Raw genomic sequence first — 6,280 nt, forward strand, 5'->3', positions numbered from 1 at the left:
CCAGTCCCTAATTTATTTTCTGTGTAAATGGCAATAGGCAAACAAATGTGAGCCTTTGATAAAGATCAACAGATCAGTAACTGAGATAATATAATTGGATAATCCTAAGGTTTGACCGTTTTTAAAAAGTTCTTTAAAATAAATTCAGCACCATGTGTAGCATATCTAAGTCCGTATCTTCAATTTTATTTAAAGTAGTGATTTAAATATGTTTATTTTTGTATTAAATGTTCCCAGTGCTGGAACAAACTAGTGTTAACTGCTGACCTTTAAGAAATTCAGATCAATTATCTCAAGTTAGATAAATTCAAATATTTGACCTGAGAATATGAATGCTAAACTGCCCTGTGATTATTTCCTTAAATTTTAAAAATATTTGTCTTTTCTTATAAGTACATGTTGCCGTATAAACTGATTTCACTCATTGTGGAACATCAGTGTGTGTGTGTGTGTGTGTGTGTGTGTGTGTGTGTGTGTGTGTAGTGTCTCTCAATTCTATTTTGTCCAATCTGTCCCTCTCTCCTTCCACCCCTTCCAACTCTTGGTCTGCTGTCCATTTTCAAAATCTCCATTTTCACTATTTCTCTTCAATTCTTCTTTCTACCTCCTTTCCCACTCTCCCCTCCCTACCCCTTCCTGTGGAGACTAGATGCAGTTTTTTCTCCTATAAGTTCAATCTACCTATTTGTAAATATTTAAGGACAACTGGTCTAAGGTAAGTTTTTCTTATAAAATACTGTATGACTAAAATAAGGAAATAATTTTCTTCATTCTATTGAATAATGTTCTGTCTCTATTGACCTGTGAGAATCTGGATTCTTGCTCTCAGGAAATAAAATAAAATAAAAAATAAAAAAATAAAAAAAAAATAAAAAACACTTTTGGTGTAGGTTTCATTTTAATTTACATTCATACAATGAGTAAGAAAAAGGGATTGAGATTTTGATATGCCTCCAGTACATTTTCCTCCAAATCCTTGCATCCACTTCTAATTCCCTTTCAAGTTTAAGGTTAGGGTTGGGGTTAGGGTCATGGTTAGGGTTAGGGTTAGGGTTAGGGTTAGGGTTAGATTTAGGGTTAGTGTTAGGGTTAGAGTCAGCAAAACTTCACTGCTTTCATCTTGCCAAAGGGGGGAATTATCATATGCTAGAGAAATTACCTCTGTTATATCTGTCACCCTTTCAGTATAACCTAATTCATAAGAGGGATCGTGTTATTTTTGTTTTTATATCATCAATTGCCAACACATAGTCAGAATTCCCATAATTAATAGCCACTGGCTTAATGACTAAAGCTAAATAACCAAGTAAAAACAAAGACAAATTACTGTTCTTTTTCTTAAAAACTCCTGTGTAAGTAATTGATAAACTATACTCAAAACCTTCCCATGGTATGTCTCCATTTGACCTTCTGTGTCACAGGGATTGAGAGATATTTTGATTTTCTATCTATGCTACATTTTTTGCTAGCTAATCTTTTGTGAATTCCTAAATATTTCACATAGATTTCCATTTTTTGTCACATTTTGTTTAGTATTATCCTAAAAATATTTGTCACTTTTAGCTCTCAGCATTCAATTCATGAATAATTTAATGGATAGATTAGATGTTCTGAAGTAAACACACATATGTATTTTAAAGAACAAAGAACCAACTTCAATAAATATATTTTCAACTGTGAATCGAATCATTGAAAACTTTATACAGGGCTGGCCAGATAGCTCAGCAGATTAAAGTGCCTGCTTAGGCAGACAGAGGGCCAGGGTTCTATCCCTGGGGCCTGCTGTGCTGGCCCTGCCCCTGGACTGGGTGTAGTGGGGCACACCTTTAATCCCAGCACTTGGGAGACTGTAAACAGGAGGATTACAATGAGTCCAATCTATGTAGTGAAACCCTGTACACTCTGCACTAAATAAAAAGAAAACCTCATACAATTCAGAAGTGACTACCCTTTTTTATAATTAACATAAATTTAATATCTTCAATTTTTAAACAGCAACTCAGTATTTAATTGGCAAATAGCATTAAAAGACTTAGACTTTGGGGCAAAATATTCACTCCATTTTCTTCTAGTCTCAGCCTGTTCAGAAGCAAAGCACTAATCCATTTTCCGTGCCGCATACATGCCTTTTTCTGTGGTCCTTTTAGAAATTTCTTTCTTTCTTTCTTTCTCTTTCTTTCTTTCTTTCTTTCTTTCTTTCTTTCTTTCTTTCTTTCTTTCTTTCTTTCTTTCTTTCTTTCTTGCCGCCTAACTGTCTGCCTGCCTTTCTTTCTTCTAATGTATTTAGTGCAATGTATTCAGACAGAGCCCCACTACATAGATGGGTTTCACAGTGATCCTCCTTTTTTAGCCTCCCAAGCACTAGGATTACAGGCATGCGCCACCACCCCAGTCTCAATTGCCATCTTAGTGTGCCCAGGGCCAGAGCTGGCAGGGCACTCTAGGAATTGAATCCCAGTCATTTTTCTCTGCTTGTGCAGGCACTTTAATCTGCTGAGCTATCTGGCTGGCTCTACGTTTCTTAAGAATTGAATTAATGTCATTTTCTTCTTAATATCATTCTGAGAAGTTACAACAATATCTCATGAATGACAGATCTTAGGGCAATACTAAAATTTGAGAATACAGTGAAATGCACAATAAAACTAAAGGAATGAGAAAAATACATATTTTCCCCCAACTGATTTTAAGAGCTATAATAACTTATCTCAGTTAAACTTACAATATTTCTGAAATTTTGACATTTCAAGGCTTGATAAATAAAATCCAAAATTATGATAGATATTGTGAACTGGGAAAAAAACTGTGTAAAACAAAAGATAACCTGTGATGGAGGAAGAGAAAGAAGGACAAAGGAAAGAAAGAAAAAAAAATATGTACACAAGACAGTTTCACAGCTAGCTTCTTTCAGTTCCTTAAAAGGAATGTTTTGTGTAAATATTGTTTAGATGAGATATCATGCCTATATTTTGTACTCTGATTAGCTATCATAAAGATAAGAATGTGAAATATATCAACTATTGTAAATGTTCTACTAACCTGTTTTAAAAATTGGTTTCATTGTGTAATTTTTCTGTCTTTAATATAAAAAAGGTGAAGCTTGTTGGGGGTTAAAGGCTAGGGTTAGAGGCTTTCCGTGAAGCTAGAACCCTGAGCGTGGTCTGTTGGAGCAAATGTGTCTGTCCAGAGACACATTAGGAATCCTGAGAATTTGACCAAAAGGATACCACAGAACCCAAAGTATCAGCACATCAATTCAAGACTAGGCATTGGTAATATGATGGGACACAACTGAGTTACATGATGTTACAGTAGAGGTAATTGGTTTTGAAACTGTCTCATTGCTATTTGTTTCTCAAAAAATTGTTAAGAAACAGTATGATGGAATATATTCAGAAGCTAGAAGAGATTTTAAAAATTATAGATACAAAATGTTGAGCTTTCCAAGAGACTAAAAGTTAACACTTTGTGCAGCTGATCCTCCAAGTTGCTTCCCTAGCGGATCAAACACTGGAAGTGATAGCAGAAGAGATTCAAAGGCTAGAAGATAGGGATTTTGCTCCTTCAGACCCCGATGCTGAACTCCTGCCAGGACCAATGGAAAAGTCACCCGCCGTGTCCAGTTCATCAACAGTGCGGGAGCAGGGGATTCCAGCCACTCCACTCTGCTGAGTGTCATCAGTGGTGTTGGAGAACTGGATCTAGACCAAGGGCTTGTGAGGAAGGCAGAGCCCAACACCAAAGACGAACCTTATCCTGACTGCCCCTTCCTGTTGCTAGATGTGTGTAATACAGACTCTTACCAGCAGGGCCACATTGTTGGAGCTTACAGTTACCCAACTGCAACTCTCTCTAGAACAATGAACCCTTATTCTAATGATATTCTTGAGTATAAAAACTCCCACAGCAAGATCATCATTGTGTATGACAAGGAGAGAGGCAGGCCAGCCAGGAGGCCACCACCACATGCAAGCTGGGCTTCGAGAATCTCTTCATGCTTTCCGGAGGTCTAAAAGTCTTAGCTCAGAAATTCCCAGAAGGACTGACTACTGGTTCCCTGCCAGCACCTTGCCAGCAGGCCCTTCCTCCTGGTTCTGCCCAGCAACTTTCCAGTCCCAAACTGCCACCCACACCAGTGGAGACCAAATGGAGATTCACCCTAGAAGACTTGAAAAAGATAGATTACCTGGAAGAAGACCAGAGGCCTGCAGATACTCTTAGCCAGCTGAACGAAACTAACTCTTCCAGAAGAGATTCCAAGGGACCTAGTGCCTGAAGCAGTCTGCACCTTCACACTGGGGACCTTACCTGCCACTCCAACCTTTGTTCGCAGGGCAGAGGTCACCTGAAAGGCAAACCCTGGAAGTAAAGACTTTGCCTCATTTGCCTCATTTAGTCAAATAAATGTTTCCTCTTTTTTTTTTGGAACCTCTGGAAAATAAAATATGTGATAAAGTAAGTTTCATTTTCACTTATATCATAATATATTTAAAAATTCTGATATGTCTTCTTTAATTTAGGAATTATACAGAATTTTGTTATTTAACCTCTACTTATTTGTAAAATTCCTCAATTATCTTTCCATAATTGATTTCTAATTAGATTTCATTATAGTGTAAAGGCAGACAATGATTTGAGTGCCTTGGCTGTAATGTAATGAAGAACATGATACAAATAATAATTAAAATTACTCATGAGTGAAATACTTTGGCTTAGCCACAAGGTCTAGCTGTTTGCAAATTTACTTTCAGGAACAATTATTAAGTGCATGTCAACTGTTATAATGCGTTAAAGGCGATCACTAAACCCAGCATCTTTCTGTACTAAATAGCGAAACCACCTGTCACACAGAAAAAGCTACTGCTAACCTTTCACAACAACGTCTCTCTTGAATAAATCCTTTCTGCCACAGTGCAAAGCCTGCTTGGCCACTTACTCGCTCTTTAGCATTAGTTTCTGCGTACCTTGATTCTTTATTAGTAGGGACATAAAAAAAATAATAACTACATTTACCTTGTAGGGCTTTCATATCCAGAAGGCAAAACGTGCCTGGTAACTATAAATACAACTTGAAAGATTTCTGCATCTTATCTCTCACTGTGAACTCAACTCCAGTATAAAGCTGATTTCTGCAGTGCTTCAGTCCAATGTTTGCTATGGAATACACAAATTGATGAAAAAAGGGAAGTTCTAGGATTGATCAGGAAATACTTAAAGCACATTTTTTTTTGGTGGCACCAGGGACTGAAGTCAGGACCTTAAGCTTGCCAAGCAAGCACTTACTCCACTGAGCTACCTCTCAGCCCCACATTTACAGTATTATTATACTTGTAACAACTTTAACTCATCATCTTTTCATATTTTATTAGAAAAACAAAGCACAAGGTTCCCACCAGATTTCAAGGATGCAAGTTACCGATATAGAAAATGAACAAATATGGAGGAGATGAAAGTTTGGTAGTAGGAAAACTCTGATCAACAGTGGCACAAGTATATTTGAAAATTTAATGCAGGGAAAATATTCCAAGGAGACAGGAATGACTCAATCTTAGACAAAGAGAAATAGGTGTAAAGCTTGGAGCTTGAAAGAAATGGGACTACATGGTGAGTGTGATGAGATATTTGTCATTCCTGTGAGGGCACATGACAAAGTCACATATGCACTTTGGGCTGCAACATCAAAATATTGTTTGACAGCTGAAATTTTAAAAAAGTGTAGGAGACTCTTTAAAAACAACACCTGTATACAGTGATTGTATATGTATGTTAGAAAAGTTTTGTTCCTGGATCAAATACTTGATACAAACCACATGCCCGAAAAACAGTTCACATTGGTTTATGATTTCAGAAGGATAAGTGTGCACTAAGGTGTTATGAAATCAAAACATCATTGCAAAACTATGTAACAGAGGAAACAGGCTAATTTCATGGCATTCAAAAAGAGGAGAACGGGAAAATATCCAGAGAAAGATAGAGACAAAGACATGCAGGTAGATACCCTCCAAAGGTAGACTTGATGATGTCCAGTGTTTCCTCCAACTGTACCACACCTACAATAGATAATTCAGCTATGAATTTATCAGTAGATCGATCGATTGATAACATTAGTCCCTCATAATTCATTTGCTTTTAAAACTCTCATTTCTGAACACATGAAATTTGGGGAAATATTTTAGACCAACCTATATCATTCCACACCTGCCTCACCCCGGAAGGCTGATGTCTGTTTAATCATGAAAATTCAGGGCTGGGGAGATGGCTCAGTGGCATAAGCGCTTCC

The 6,280-nt window shown here is 37.1% G+C and overlaps 1 pseudogene; it reads left to right on the forward strand.

Annotated features, from left to right (window-relative positions):
• Positions 1 to 4,369, forward strand: part of LOC101575388 — a 42,684-nt pseudogene extending 38,315 nt beyond the window's left edge.
• Positions 4,370 to 6,280: the final 1,911 nt, after the last annotated feature.

Source organism: Octodon degus, unplaced genomic scaffold (assembly GCF_000260255.1).
Source record: "Octodon degus isolate 3935 unplaced genomic scaffold, OctDeg1.0 scaffold00159, whole genome shotgun sequence".
In the NCBI taxonomy this organism is placed as follows: domain Eukaryota; kingdom Metazoa; phylum Chordata; class Mammalia; order Rodentia; family Octodontidae; genus Octodon; species Octodon degus.